This window comes from Schistocerca gregaria, chromosome 5, assembly GCF_023897955.1.
Source record: "Schistocerca gregaria isolate iqSchGreg1 chromosome 5, iqSchGreg1.2, whole genome shotgun sequence".
In the NCBI taxonomy this organism is placed as follows: Eukaryota; Metazoa; Arthropoda; class Insecta; order Orthoptera; family Acrididae; genus Schistocerca; species Schistocerca gregaria.
In genome coordinates, this window is record NC_064924.1 from 619,125,166 (window position 1) to 619,142,316 (window position 17,151).

The window sequence follows — 17,151 nt, forward strand, 5'->3', positions numbered from 1 at the left end:
TGACTCCTTTTCAAAAATTTTAAGAATTAATTTACAAGTGCATTCCACCGATCTAAAACTCGGATTGTAATTTACCGAGAGCGCAGACGTTCGGCTCTTGAAAGTCGCCGTATTTTTCTTTTTTATTGAGGAGAATAAGTTCACAATTTTTTGCTTGGCAGATGTTAAAGGCCGTTGTGTATCGTATTTACCGCGGTGAGGAACAGTAAACACCCCTTTGAAAATGCTGCACCGTACTCCAGAAGTTGTTGAACACTTCTGTAAAAAAGCCATGCGTGAATTTACAACTTCGCTTTTCCGCAGTCGGCGGGATTGTGAAGTAAACCAAGCAGATTACTTCACAAAACAGGACGAGAGAGACAGATACAAGTTAACCACATCGTGTCACCGAGCGGATTAATTTAAACCCTAAACAATCCCTTCTCGTCGAAGGTCTTGTTTTTCACATTGCTGCCAACCTCAGTGCTCTAGCGGTATTCACAATTTTTCTTATTCTAATTGCGTTGTATACAACACCCGTAATTCAATTTCATTTTCTTTTCTATGAATAAATACCGCATCTCAAGACGAAGACCATTATAATTCGCTTTGAAGAATGCATGTCACATTTGTGTAAAATTTATTCGACAGCCCATGTATTGCACGAGACACGCGCAACCGTAGTTTGCTGGCGCCAGTGTCAGCATTTTCCCCTCTTATGCTCCCGTTCCAAGATAAAGCAGGTAACATCCACACCGCGTCCCAAGCGTAACAGACTAATCGACCTACTTTTCACGGGAGCTGTAATGGCGCTTTTACGACTGGCCTAAAATATCCTTTTGTTATATTTCTTTCTCTTTCATTAGGAGTTGACAACGAATGCTATTGCACATAGTCACATAGAGATTCGGTGTTGAGAAATCGATGGATACTTCCTATGACATACGTAAGTAGGTTTTGATTGGTTGAATGTGAAAATTACCGGAATACGGCACGTGCGGAATGTACTAGGTGTTTTGCGGGACTTTTATTTGTAAATTATTGCAATGCGGGATTCAAGTATCGTTGCGGGACCGTCCTGCTGAATTAGGGACAGGATCCGCCTTTTTAAAACCCATCAACTTTCACTCTGCTCTACCCTTGCCAACTTTTCTGAGGTACACACGAATCCCCATTCTAAATGGACTGCGAGGCCTTCCCCGACTCTGTACCTAAGAACTCTGCTCAACAGCAGTCGGTATAATTTTCAGGACTCGCTGTCAGCTTTCCCTGAAGTCTTCAGGGGATATCTCGTTGGGCAACAATTCTTTAGTAGATCATAAGTTAACCAATGGTCAATTAGTACTAAATGCAAACGTAACTTCCGCCAGCGTATTCTCATGTGCCTCATACATCTAAGGAATACTTTTACTTTGTTGTCGTAACGTATGGTTATTGTACTCCTTACTCATCGCTAGCATCTGGAACTTTCGGAGCGACTTTGCTCACAGGGAGCATTGTCTTGCTGTATAATGACAGCAATGACCGCAGCGCTAGTGGTCACGCACCATCCTGGAGTACGTAATCATAGTAGGTGTTGGGCTCCTCCACGGAGCTGTCGCGAGTGGGGCGTCGTGGATAGGTAGTATGAATAACTTGGTAGGGAGATAATTAGGAGTTGAAAGCGCCGACTGCGTATTTTGGCGGGTGTTTGGTTCTCATTTCACTACCCCACAAACATGCTGAATCAGTTTCACTGTCCAATCACCTTTTACAACGCAGACCGCAGTGAGATGTGCAGGAAGAGAGCATATGAGGTTCTGGAAAGGTACAGACAGGGGTGTCGAGCCATGCCGACCGGGCCCCTTACGATGATTGTTGTGTGGAGACTCAGCGAAGTATACCACTACCTGGAGACCGGAATCCTATCTCTGACCTTGGCAGTACTGAGTGAGCCGTGCTGATTCCGGCTTATGCGTTGGTTTAAACCTCGACTTATTCTGCGTTTGGTTTCCGGCGGTTATTGCGGTTATACCGTGGTTCTTCCTCTTTCTACGTGTGGCAGCAGCGGTGTGTATCGATATTCGCATCTAGTACATTCTTTCGTCTGGTGCTTATAGTTTCCGGCTAGCCGGTGTGCGGCACTCTGTCGGTTGGAGTGGATCAGCCAGGAAACCTCAGCGCAGTGCAGTGGGCTGGACCCGCTGGCGGTCACTACGCAGTGTCGGAGTGTGTGGGAGCTGTTCCGATTGCTACAAGTTTCCTGGCTCACCGACCAAGGACATCAAAGTTGAGTGGTGATTTAATTACCGAAGCCAGTCTGTTCACGTTGTGCCACTGATTTTCACGGTTGGCTGTTGGGGGGGTATTCCCGTGAGCAACAGCGAGTGTTCGAGTTGGCGAAAGTTTTGCTACCAATCGGTGGAGTTTAACTGTATTTTGGTTATTTGAAATCCAAGTGCACGAGCGGAATTTTCTGCCTTGTGATCGTTGGCTTTCCGGTTACCTGCCCTGGCCGCTGACGTAAAATTCAGGCAGCGTCCTTTCCTCACCCTGTTGTCGCTGTCCAACATGCGTGTGTAATTTTGACAGAAAATGCATACTTGGTGGTGGGCTGCTACGCCTTTTAGTTTTTGGCTTTGGAGTTCCTTGTGTACTGGTCGGGTGGAAAGCGAGTCTTCTTGTTGGTGGGTCCTTTGACTGTCTCTTCGTTGGGTAGCCGGGAGGATGGGATATAGTTGGGCCGTCTACCTGTCTTCACTAAGCGAACGTTAATATTTCAAGTGCAGACCGACACCCGGAGCTTCTAAGTGCCACTGGCTGTACTGCCTTTTCTTATTGGTGTCTTATTGTGTATTTTAATGGTTCGTAGCCGATGGTTTGAATTAGTATGACTTTAGTTGAGTTAAACAATGGGCCTTCAGCCATTTCAAAATTGAAAGTTCCTTAGTTGTCTTGCATTCTTTGAGCCTTCAGCTTCATTTAAAATATTTTTTGGATAAAGCATTGGGCCTTCTGCCTTTTGAAAATTCTTTGTAGTTGTGTTTTTCAGTCATGGAATTTCAGCCGTCTTAAAATTAAAATTCCTTACTTGTTGAGTCTTTGATTGTTTGGGCCTTCAGCCTCATTTAAAATAAATAATTTAAGGATAAAGTCCTGGGATTTCTGCCTTGTAAAAATTTATTTTAGTTGTGTTTTGATCATTGACTTTCAGCCGTTTTAAAGGTAAAATTCCTTATTGTTAAGTCTTAGATAGTTGGGCCTTCAGCCTGATTTGAAATATTATTTAAGGATAAAACCTTGCGCTTTCTGCCTTTTGAAAATTCATTGTGCTCTGTTTTAAATCATAGACCTTCAACCGTTTAAAAAATTAACGAGGTTGTGCCCTTAAGCCATAAGATTGTGTGACATATTCAGTCGATAGTTAAGCTCGGAAATTTGCGCTGTAATGTTGGCCAGCTAAATAAAGTTATTTGTGTTCAAGTGTTACTGGCAGCCGCTCATTTTAGGCCCCTTTCCACATTTCCAGCTACCTGTTCTTTCCTGCGGATTTAACCAGGAGTTTCACCGAGTGACGTCAACACTTCGTTGCAATAGTTGGATATTTAGTTTGTTAACATGTCGAAGTTCTTTATAATCTGTATTAATGAGCTTTGACGTATCGTGTGTACTTAGAATCCAGTGTAATTTAAGTTATACATACCTCACCGGTCCCGTGGAACAACACTAGTGACCCTCGACTATCACATCACGTTCTGATACCGTGTCGGTGATAGTGCTACAACAATACACCCATTACCGGCCATTGCTGCTACACGCTTCGGCCAAACGAACAACGGCACCTCTGCATCGTCGCATTTTCTGCCACGTTATGGTACTGAATATTCGTGTGCTACGTACAACGAAGGAGGTGGCTTACAAAACACTCGTTCGACCTATACTTGAGTATTGCTCATCAGTGTGGGATCCGTACCAGATCGGGTTGACGGAGGAGATAGAGAAGATCCAAAGAAGAGCGGCGCGTTTCGTCACAGGGTTATTTGGTAACCGTGATAGCGTTACGGAGATGTTTAGCAAACTCAAGTGGCAGACTCTGCAAGAGAGGCGCTCTGCATCGCGGTGTAGCTTGCTCGCCAGGTTTCGAGAGGGTGCGTTTCTGGATGAGGTATCGAATATACTGCTTCCCCCTACTTATACCTCCCGAGGAGATCACGAACGTAAAATTAGAGAGATTCGAGAGCGCACGGAGGCTTTCAGACAGTCGTTCTTCCCGAGAACCATACGCGACTGGATTAGAAAAGGGAGATAATGACAGTGGCACGTAAAGTGGCCTCCGCCACACACCGTTAGGTGGCTTGCGGAGTATGAATGTAGATGTAGATGTAGGTAGAAGAAGGGAAAGCAGAAAGGTGGAGGGAGTATATGGAGGGTCTATACAAGGGCGATGTTCTTGAGGACAATATTCTGTAAATGGAAGAGAGTATAGATGAAGACGAAATGGGAGATACAATACTGCGTGAAGAGTTTGACAGAGCACTGAGTCGAAACAAGGAGCCGGGAGTAGACAACATTCCATTAGAACTACTGGCGGCCTTTGGAGAGCCAGACCTGATAAAACTCGACCATCTGGTGAGCAAGATGAATGAGACAGGCGAAATACCCTCAGACATCAAGAAGAATATAATAATTCCAATCCAAAAGAAAGCAGGTGTTGACAGATGTGAAAATTACCGAACAATCAGTTTAATAAGCCAGAGCTGCAAAATACTAACGCGAATTCTTTACAGACGAATGGAAAGACTAGTAGAGGCCGACCTCGGGGAAGATAAGTTTGGATTCCGTAGAAATATTGGAACACGTGAGGCAATACTGACCTTAGGACTTATATTAGAAGAAAGATTAAAGAAAGGCAAACCTACGTTTCTAGCATTTGTAGACTTAGAGAAAGCTTTTGACAATGTTGATTGGAATAGTCTCTTTCAAATTCTAAAGGTGGCAGGGGTGAATACAGGGAGCGAAAGGCTATTCACAAATTGTACAGAAACCAGATGGCAGTTATAAGAGTCGAGGGGAATGAAAGGGAATCAGTGGTTGGGAAGGGAGTGAGACAGGGTTGTAGCCTCTCCCCAATGTTATTCAATCTGTATATTGAGCAAGCAATAAAGAAAACAAAAGAAAAATCCGGAGTATGTATTAAAATCCATGGAGAAGAAATAAGAACTTTGAGGTTCGCCGATGACATTGTAATTCTGTCAGAGACTGCAAAGGACTTGGAAGAGCAGTTGAACAAAATGGACAGTGTCTTGAAAGAAGGATTTAAGATGAACATCAACAAAATCAAAACGAGGATAATGGAATGTAGTCGAATTAAGTCGGGTGATGCTGAGAGAATTAGATTAGGAAATGAGACACTTAAAGTAGTAAAGGAGGTTTGCCGTTTGGGGAGAAAAATAACTGATGATGGTGGAGGTAGAGAGGATATAAAATGTAGACTGGCAATAGCAAGGAAAGTGTTTATGAAGAAGAGAAATTTGTTAACATCGAGTATAGGTTTAAGTGTCAGGAAGTCGTTCTGGAAGTACTTGTATGGAGTGTAGCCATGTATGGAAGTGAAACATGGACGATAAATAGTTCGGACAAGAAGAAAATAGAAGCTTTCGAAATGTGGTGCCACAAAAGAATGCTGAAGATTAGATGGGTAGATCACATAACTAATGAGGAGGTATTGAATAGAATTGGGGAGAAGAGGAGTTTGTGGCACAACTTGTGAAGAAGAAAGGACCGGTTGGTAGCACTTGTTCTGAGGCATCGAGGGATCACAAATTTAGCATTGGACGGCTGCGTGGAGGGTAAAAATCGTAGAGGGAGACCAAGAGATGAATACACTAAGCAGATTCAGAAGGATGTAGGTTGCAGTAAGTACTGGGAGATGAAGAAGCTTGCACAGGATAGAGAAACATGGAGTGCTCCATCAAACCAGTCTCAGGGCTGAAGAGAGCAACATCAACAACGTAACATTCAGTGATTAAACCTGAAGCAACAGCACGTCAGACCAGTGATCTCACAGGGAACAATGCAGACGTGCCCAACGAACAACGGCGCCCCGCGGACACTCCCTCTCGCGTATTCAGTACGCCCACGGCTTTTCAGACTTGCTCGCCTTCTTCTGCTTCGACGTCTAGAAACCGTCGAACTGTACAAATGAGTGGGCACATTACGTTACAGAGTGATTCGCACACGGTGTACAGTACCGTTTCTACCTGGAAACAAAGGCTTCCGACAAACAATCACGATACTGCGCTCGGCTCCCACGCCGGTCCTACGAATTAACAGTCGCTCCCACCTTCACGAACAGGCATCACGTCAACACCCAGTATAATGTGCACGGCGCCCACGTCGCACCTATGACCTTGTCGGCACTTGTCGTGTAGAACACAGTGCTACATACGGACTGTTGGTTTGAGTGCTCATCCCACGTTTCTGCGTCTTGAGCATTCACAATTCTATCGCCCGGCATGCACCACAGCATGCAGTCTCGTGAGATATTCTTCCTTGATGTCGTTACCACGCCGAGCGCACCACATGTGGTCCCGTCCTCTCCATCTTGTACCACAGCAAGTCGTGCCGTTATACGAACTTTCCGCAGATGACCTCGCGAGTGCCTGCATCTGCGCCATCCGCGCCTCAGCACATCATACAAGAGCACGGACATTCAGCTAATGATATTGCCTCCGGCTATGCTGCAATATGAGCCCATTCGCAGCCTCCACTCGCACTCTCTTCCACGGGCACACCATTGGGACTACCTACTGCCTAACGTCCAAGTTTTAAACTCTCGTTGTTCCATTCTGATGTACCTGCCATGTCGTTCGCTCTGTCTGAATGTATTATGGACGCACACGCCATCATCGACGATAACGCTAACCTCGTCACTGCACTCAGGTCACAACCAAGCAGACGCGATCAGTGATTTATTTCTTTCCGTTTCTGCCTCCAACACGTACCACACTGCTAAATCGCTGCTATTTGTTTTATTTATATAAACGCCAAGTTCCGTAGGACCAAACTGAGGAGCAAATCTCCATAGTCATGGAACGTGTCAGTACATGACATTACAACATAAAAGTAATAACAGATATAATAAAATGTTTACGAACCCCAATAAAAGTCAAGCCATAAGTTGAAGTAAACGTAATCAACAATTTAACAGAGGACTTAGCTTATTTTTTCAACGAACAGCTCAACAGAGTAGGAGTAGTGACACGTGAGGAAACTCTTCAGTTTCCATTTCCAAGCGCGTGGATTGCTGCTAAGATTTTTGAATTCTTGTGGTAGCTTATTGAAAGACATGATGCAGCAGTATACTGCACACCTTTCTGCTGAAGAGTTAAGGAAGTCCCAACCCAAATGCGAGTGGATTTCTGCCTAGTTTGCTCAGTGAAAGCCGCAAATTCTTGGCAATAAGCCGATATTGTTAACAAGGAACGGCAGTAAAGAATATATATATGTATTGACAGGTCAATTTCAAATACTCAGGCTAGTGAACAGATCTTCGTGAACTTACTTCGTCACTTACTGCCCGAACGGCACATTTACGAACCAAAGATATCCTTTTAGAATGGGAAGAGGTACCCCAAAATATAATACCATAAGCCAATGAAAATTAGCAAAGTAGACTAATTTTCGTATAGAACAATCACTTACTTCAGATACCGTTCGAAAATTAAAAGTGACAGCATTAGTACTTTGACAAGATCGTGAACGGAGCTTCCCACGACAGTTGAAGGGTGACTACACTGAGTCACAGCGCCAGAGATCGCGCCAAAGAGTATTATTTCGCCGCCTCCACTGGCTCAATATTTGTTTAGAGAATGTCCAGGGCAGTGGTAGTTCAGAGGTTGCCGTGGGCAGTGCTTGTTGAGAGGATGTCGAGAGCAGTACTAGTTGAGCGCATGTCGTGTGTAGTTGTTCTGTTGGACGAGACAGCAAATGCTGTTCGGTTGGTGTAATGTATAGATGGAAGATGCTGCAATGATCACAGTGTGTTTTTCGTCAATATATAATGAGGTAACAATTTTTTTTTCAAATCTCCTTAATAATGATGCTCTTGGTCACAGGTTCAGTCAACAAAGCCTCTGGCTCGTGTTCCTGTATTAGAGTTGTAATTCTGGTTTCTATGTGCAAATATAGTATTTGTGGTTTTTCAATTAGTTCATTGTAAGAGGTGTTTAAAATTTCTTGTCATGTTGAAGGAAGAACCGTGCCAGATACATGTACGTTGAACCACACTACCACACACAGAACATTTATACTTGTGCACTGCTGTTTCGTAGCTTCTATAGTTGGAGGGGACTTAATTAATCAGTTGTATTAACGTAAATTTCCTTTCATTCTTTATTGTCATTTTATACAGTCAGCTTGCATACTAATACTAGTCAGGGCCAACCGGTTACGAGACTTCGTAACCGGACACACAGCTACTAAAATTACTTTAATAGTGTATTTTTTTAATTAAGCCCCCATGCACGTGGAGACCGCTGCTTCGGATCGTCCCTTGGAATTCGTTTGATAGTAAAATTAGCAGACTAGTATTGTTGTAGTAATTTGTAGTTTATTAATTGTAGTCTATATTGCACATATAGATTTTGTAATTGAACACTTGTCTTGTCATTCTTCTGATGGTATTTTTGTGGAATTTTATTTTTGATGAGTCGTATACGGGTTTGACAATTTTGTGCAATTGTGAAGATTTCAATTGTTCATTAATCGTGTTTGTCTGGAAGCCAGTTCAAAATTTTTCACAATGAAAAAAATTTTCAGAATACGAGATTAACGACACAAGATTCTGGAACAGTATCTAACACAGATAGCTTTCCTGCTATGACAAAGGAAGTTAGTTTTACGGGAAATGTTAAGGGTGAAAAAAATTTCGAACCAGCAGTTGATTAGTGCAATATTAAATTTGGGATCACCGTTAGAAACTGATATGGGAACATTGGCAACATGGTTAGACTCACAAATAGGAACAATTTAAACTGATATGGGAACAATGGAAACTCGGTTAGACTCATGAATAGGGACATGTTTGAAAAACATGAAAGATGAATTAAAGAAAGAAATTAGAGAAGAAGTACAATCGATTTTAAATTCTCACAATAGTAGATAAATTTCAATAGAAATTAGACAAAAGGAACAGGATAGAGAACAGGAAGGAAGAGATCGGGTGATAGTACAAAAATTTTCAGAGTTATATTTACAACGTGCACACGATAAGGAAGAAATATTTGAAAGAATCGAGGAATCCGTATCGAATGACAGAATAATTAACCTAACACAACAGTATGAACAGTTGACTACTAAGTGTGTCAATACTGAAACCCAAGTCGCGACACTTACGGAAGGCGTAAATAAACAGAAAGAACAAATAGGTGATTTATCAGAAAGAGTTGAGGAGATTTCAGATAAATTGACAAGTCTGAGTTTAAATGGGGACAGAGATTCAGATGATACAGCTCCATCGCCATTTGCAGAAACTGAAGAGTACCAGGACATAAATAAACATGTTGAAAACCAGGAAAAATTTAATGAACGCCTTAAAAGCGAATTTGAGCCATTACGAAAGCAAGTCAAACAACTTGAAGACGAAATCGTAGGAAAAGACAGCAGAAGAAAAGTAGAATCACAGATAGCAGAGGGGTTTGAAGAAAATAATTTATTTCATTTGCGAGAAGCAACAAGAGAGCGCCAGGCGCGCGAACTTGACAATCTACATCTACATCTACATCCATACTCCGCAAGCCATCTGACGGTGTGTGGCGGAGGGTACCCTGAGTACCTCTATCGGTTCATTCCAGTCTCGTATTGTACGTGGAAAGAAGGATTGTCGGTATGCTTCTGTGTGGGCTCTAATCTCTCTGATTTTATCCTCATGGTCTCTTCGCGAGATATACGTAGGAGGGAGCAATATACTGCTTGACTCTTCGGTGAAGGTATATTCTCGAAACTTTAACAAAAGCCCGTACCGAGCTACTGAGCGTCTCTCCTGCAGAGTCTTCCACTGGAGTTTATCTATCATCTCCGTAACGCTTTCGCAATTACTAAATGATCCTGTAACGAAGCGCGCTGCTCTCCGTTGGATCTTCTCTATCTCTTCTATCAACCCTACCTGGTGCGGATCCCACACTGCTGAACAGTATTCAAGCATTGGGCGAACAAGCGTACTGTAACCTACTTCCTTTGTTGTCGGATTGCATTTCCTTAGGATTCTTCCAATGAATCTCAGTCTGGCATCTGCTTTACCGACGATCAACTTTATACGATCATTTCATTTTAAATCACTCCTAATGCGTACTCCCAGATAATTTGTGGAATTAACTGCTTCCAGTTACTGACCTGCTATTTTGTAGCTAAATGATAATGGACCTATCTTTCTATGTATTCGCATCACATTACACTTGTCTACATTGAGATTCAATTGCCATTCCGTGCACCATGCGTCAATTCGCTGCAGATCCTCCTGCATTTCAATACAATTTTCCATTGTTGCAACCTCTCGATATATTACAGCATCATCTGCAAAAAGCCTCAGTGAACTTCCGATGTCATACACCAGGTCATTTATGTATATTGTGAACAGCAAGGGTCCTATGACACTCCCCTGCGGCACACCTGAAATCACTCTTACTTCGGAAGACTTCTCTCCATTGAGAATGACATGCTGCGTTCTGTTATCTAGGAACTCCTCAATCCAATCACACAATCGATCTGATAGTCCGTATGCTCTTACTTTGTTCATTAAACGACTGTGGGGAACTGTGTCAAACGCCTTGCCGAAGTAAAGAAACACGGCATCTACCTGTGAACCCGTGTCTAAGGCCCTCTGAGTCTCGTGGACGAATAGCGCGAGCTGGGTTTCACACGACCGTCTTTTTCGAAACCCATGCTGATTCCTACAGAGTAGATTTCTAGTCTCCAGAAAAGAAATTATACTCGAACATAATACGTGTTCCAATAATCGACATTGGGACGGGTAGGTCTTTGTCGCCACGAGGCGAAAACTTTGACTATAAACACTTTTTAACTGTTCGGAAATTTAAGATATTTCGCAATTTTAAGAATGACATACATCCAATTTATGTACGCACTTCCACCAAATTGGCCACTAAGTCACAAACTGGAATTTATGTGTGGCTATTTATGTCCACAGGGGATTCGCTACACTAAGTGAATATTTGCCGTAGCGTGCACAGGGCCTCGAGCTGTAGTGGTGCTATTTCCCTTTTAGTTTTCTGCGCTGCTGCCTACTCTTTTACTCTCCTTTGTATCTATCAAAACAACTCTTCAACTATCAATCTATCTAGAAAAGGAGTCAGTAAAGAATAACCGGATATGACTATTTTACCCAAAAATGATTTCGGAAATTACCGTTTGGACTTACGATAGCTTCTGCAGCTTTCATTCGTAGTTTAAACGAAATTTTAACTGTTTATCTTCGTGACAATATTACTTCGTATGTTGACGATATTCTTATAGCTAAACGTTTTTGGAGTGAGCATAATAAAATTTTGCATACATTATTACGTATTTTTGCAAGAGTTGGTATTACAGTGAATTTGGTCATTCTCAGGTGAAATTTCATGGTCATATTATTTCTACAGAAGTTATTCTTCCTGATCCGGAGAAACTATACGCTATTCGTGATTATGCTGTTCCTACTACAAAACGTGATGTTCGTAGTTTCCTTGGTGTTTTCTTAGACGCTTTGTTAGATTAGTCAATTTGGCCACACCTCGTTTATCTGAAGTATCTGGAAAGAATTCTAATTGGTGTTGGGATGAGGAAGCCCAAACAGAATTTGAACCACTTCGTGATGCTTTAGTTGCTGCTCCACTTCTTTCACATCCGGATTTATCTAAAGATTTTTGTTTGGCGACGGACTCATCATACAAAGGCCTGGGTGCACACTTATTTCAAGAGACAGAAGACAACGGCGTTGTAGTACAGAAAACTATTGCATTTGGAAGTCGTGTTCTCTCTAAATCAGAAAAGAATTATTCGATTACCGAACTTGAAGCCTTGGCTGTTGTTTGGGCTTTCATAAAATTTCGCATCTTTTTGTATGGCAGACATACTAAGGTTTACACCGATCATCGATCTCTGGAATTTCTTATGTCAACAAAATTAACACATGGAAGATTGTCACGATGGGCGCTGTATCTAAGGAATTTGATTTTAGTATTGTTTACATACAGGATTCTTCAAATATTATTGCTGATACTTTATCACGTGCACCTGTGGGTTTGAAACAAAGTGCTGAGGAGGACTGCAAAGAAAACAATTAGTGTTTGAAGTATATTCAAGGTGTTGCGTTTGAGAATTTTATTTCGTCTTCGCTCCAGGACATCGCTAAGGAGCAAAACAAGGATCCAATCTGGAAGGACATTCAGGAGAATTGGAGGGGAAAGGACAGCGTAGCGATTAGACAGTATTATTTAGTTCGCAATGATATTCCTATTAAACGAAAATCGGATAACAACTCTGTTTGGTTAGTTTGCATTCAGCATCTACATCTACATCTACATGACTACTCTGCAATTCACATTTAAGTGCTTGGCAGAGGGTTCATCGAACCACAATCATACTATCTCTCTACTATTCCACTCCCGAACAGCGAGCGGGAAAAACGAACACCTAAACCTTTCTGTTCGAGCTCTGATTTCTCTTATTTTATTTTGATGATCATTCCTTCCTATGTAGGTTGGGCTCAACAAAATATTTTCGCATTCGGAAGAGAAAGTTGGTGACTGAAATTTCGTAAAAAGGTCTCGCCGCGACGAAAAACGTCTATGCTGTAATGACTTCCATCCCAACTCGTGTATCATATCTGCCACACTCTCTCCCCTATAACGTGATAATACAAAACGAGCTGCATTCCTGATGAGTGGGTTAATAAATTGATTTGGTATACGCATTTCAGTTAGGCACACTTTAGTCCCAGAAAATGCTTTCATAAATTACGAGAAAATTGCTACTTCAGTAATATGGAAAAACGTATTCGATTTGTCCTTGCCGAATGCAAATTATGTCAGTAGGTTAAGCCGCCAACTATTTCTCCCAGAGCACCGTTGTTTCCTATCATTCCAGCGAACTTAAAGGTGATGGCAGCAGTCGATTTGTTCAGTCCAGTGGTTCGTTCTATTGATGTTTTTGCGTACATTTTGGAAGCAGTGGAATTGGCATCAAAATATGTGTGTTTTGCACATTTACATAAAGCAACAGCTCGTTCAGTATCTAATGCTTATATCAAACATTTTCTTAAATAAGTGGGTCATGTTGATAAAGTTATATCAGATAATGGATCACAGTATCGCTCTAAAAGGTTAAATCAATTTTCATTTCCCTTTTCCACCCTCAATCTAACGCTTCAGAGAGATGGATGAAGGAAATCAATAAATTGTGTCGTCTTTATTGCCATCGGAATCACAGAACGTGTTATCAGAATCTTCATATTTTTCAAAACATTGTGAAAACTCCCTCATGATTCAACTTATTTACCGCCTATATTGATATTAAAAAATAAAGCACCGACAAATCGCATTTCTGAAATAGTTCATTTTCCGTCTACACGGCAACTGCGGCATTCTGAAGTTGTCAACCTGGCTCTACAAAATATTGCATCTGCGGCTGCTAGAAGAGAGAAATCAGCTAAACGTCCTGGTTGTTTAAAAACTTTGTCAGTTGGTCAAAAGGTGTTAATTAAGTTGAAACGTCCACCTAGAAATATTATACATGACTGTGCTTAAACAGACATACAATATATTTAACGCAACGCAATCTGACTTTCAAAAATCCATACAAAAGAATGGCCCTGACTAACATTAACCTATACGTTTCACAAATCACTTAGCTCACAAAAATCTTGGTTACTCGAACTACTGCAATACAGCGAGCGTCACTACTGCCAGCTAAATAAAAGATTCAAACAACGGAAGGCACTAACTACTGATAGGCATAGTTAGCAAATGAAAGATTTTAATAGAGAGCAAACAATGTATTTACCTCAATAGTGTTCAAACGTCATAATACATATATCAGTCCATGACATCCAGTCTTACAAATTTACCGTCATCTCTCTCCACACATCCACCACTGCTGGCGGCTCACCTCCAACTGCGCAACGCTACGGGCTGTTAACAGCCAACTGCCCAACACTACAATAGCCAACAACAATGCAAACCAGATACAGACTAACACACAGTACAGCCAGTGATTTTCATACAGAGCGCTACGTGGCGTTGCCAATAAAAAAACCTAAAAAGCCTACTTACAAAGTCTCATCGTTTGTCTCACAAAGGAAAAGGCTTGTGATGCAAATTTTTTCTGCTCTACAACGGTCCACATAGAGTTCGTAAAATTATTCATGATAACACTGTCGAAGTAGAAACTCTTAAATCTCGGCGCTGTAGGGGAATACATCATATATCGAACGTTAAAATTTTTGTGGAATGATATACTTTTGAGTAACTAACAGTTACGCGTATACACGCAGAGAATGCAAGGATACCGCGCCGTGTTCTGGCGGCGGCACATACTCAAAGCAACAATCAAGTCTGCGCGCCGCACAAGACTGCCGTTGACCGCAATCAATTACTTCCTACGTCACGCGTACCTACAGCTGATGGAGCCCTCAGTGCGAATGCACTGACAGCTGTAAACAAATACACAGTCTAATTTCTCCAAATAAACTCAGTATAAAGCTATAGTGACTTGATAAATTATGTTATTAACGGTCACTTTTTTTCAGGATACAGTTGTATAAAATATTTAAGAACTTCAGGTAAATTCTGCGTGTGTCCGACATTAAGAGGACTTGCTATCAAGAAAACTTCAGGAAGAATGTAATTTCGAAGAAGAAAGTAATAAACTAAAAAGATAACTATTAATTGAGTTCATTTTTCAGGTAACATATTTCCACTTAGGTACGTACTTCAGACGTAATTTGCTGCTCACGATTACGTGATTTATACTTTGCGTTAACTGATTTTGACAATGGTCGATTAATGAACAGGGTTGTTACTTATGTATATTTTGCATCGCTTGGCTGCTGTGCTTTTTCACTGATGTCATATTTTTTTATTATGTGCCTGCTGTGCTTATTTATTTAAATTATAATTGTCACCTGATTAGTTGTGCTGATATGGTTATGTATGTAAGTTATACTTTGTGATTTATCTGCTTGCGCCTTCATGTTTGCTTATTAAGATTACATATGAACATTTATTTGCTTATGCTGATATGACGCTAATGACCTGTTTATTATGTATGATATATATTTTCTGCTTTGCGTATGGATTGCATATTTACACATTTCTGTTTTGTTGTCATAACTACTCAGTTTGGTATATATAAATGCTGATATACGGTGTACGAACATATAGTTTACGTCAACTATGGCATTAATTATAGATTGTTCGGTTGGCAGAGCCTTGTTGTAGGGATTGTGCTACATCTATTTGTTCACATTCTGTTCTCTACTAGTATATTTACTCGCTATTGCATTTTTTTCTTACGCTCAATGCTTTATATTTTAAGATAAGAAAATGAACTGCTATAATTCTATGACCGACATTGGTACAAAAAAGCTTCATTGAAGCCAAATGAGCTGGAGGTTTTATGGAAGCTGTATAAATTTATGCTAATAGAAAGGAAGCTGACGACATGACATACCAACACTAGCTTTAGACCATTTACATTTATTACACTGCATTCTTCGTGAGCAATTGAAATAGTAAGTGACACTTGACACAAGAAATACTCCACAGGTCTGCTTTGTTTTGCCATGATTCTTGAAGTGGTGTACACACTGTGAAATATTACGATCATTCACACACTGTACTCGTACTTACTTACTGAAAGTTATTCAAACTAAAGGCTGTTAGGGGTCATGTATGCATTTCTTTTATTTAATGATAGACAAGGCAACCAAAATGTATTTTATAATTTATAATGAGTAGAAGATTTGGGTCAGATGGATTACACAGCGGTTCTGTGTGGACACTGTGTCTTCGGATTGTATGGGATGATGAATTGAAGTTTGCACTAGGATTTCTTCTGTACTGGTTCGAGGAGTCTGACTAGAGGAAAGAGTTGTTATGGAAGTGAAATGATATTGGTGATAACGTTTATATGTATCGACGTATTGAAAAGGTATTATTGAGGTATTGAGATTGTGTGAAGTTGATGATTATTGGAGTTTTGGTGGACAAGAGGTAAGGTAAATGGTATTGATGATAAGAATTACATGTATTGATGTAAGAGGTATTATTGAAGTATTGAGATTATGTGGTGCTGATGATTATTGAAGTTTCGGTGGATAAGAGATAAAGTAAGCGAGGAGCATTTTTTTTTTATTTTGTTGGTTTATATGGAACAAGGTGGATGAAGATGGCAGACTAGAACACTCAAGTGGAAGGAAGATTGTCTAGACACACATTTTGTTAAATCAATAAGCAGTATATACTTTTTTTTGGAGAGAGGAAGTATTTGCATATATTGGCACACTGACAGTTGTTCAGCAACCGTACATTTTGATTTGGCTTGGCAAGCATTGGTCTTGACATGATGCCTATGACATTGACTAACTATTATTGACTGTTATACACTGTTACCACTACTACTTGATACACACATTGAACACCAAATTTTGACAGAATTTAATTTACACAGTTAACACAATTCAGTTACACAGTAGCACTGAAATGTGGATGAAAGATGAGTAAGTGTGTTTTCCTTTCCTAATCTCAAATAATTGGTACCGACCTACATCTTAAATATTATTTTACTTGTTTGTTGTGGCTTGCACCGACACCCATAAATATTATAGGTTAACTGATATTTGTGTATTTGTAATAGTTAGTATGACAATTATCTGATATCATTTGTGTGTTTATTATAATTTTTATGTTTAGTGTAAGAGCATTGATAATAATTTTGTAAAAGCAATTGTGTGTACATTCAAGCTGCTGTTCGTGCTTGCACACATTGATGGGTGCCACTTGGAAATGTTTAACTTCTGCTGATGAACTCTGATGAACTGTTTATTTAGTGGTAGTGTATATTATGGACTGTTACCTGCACTTGTTCATCATTGACGGGTGCCACTTGGAAATGTTTAATTTCTACTGATGAACTCTG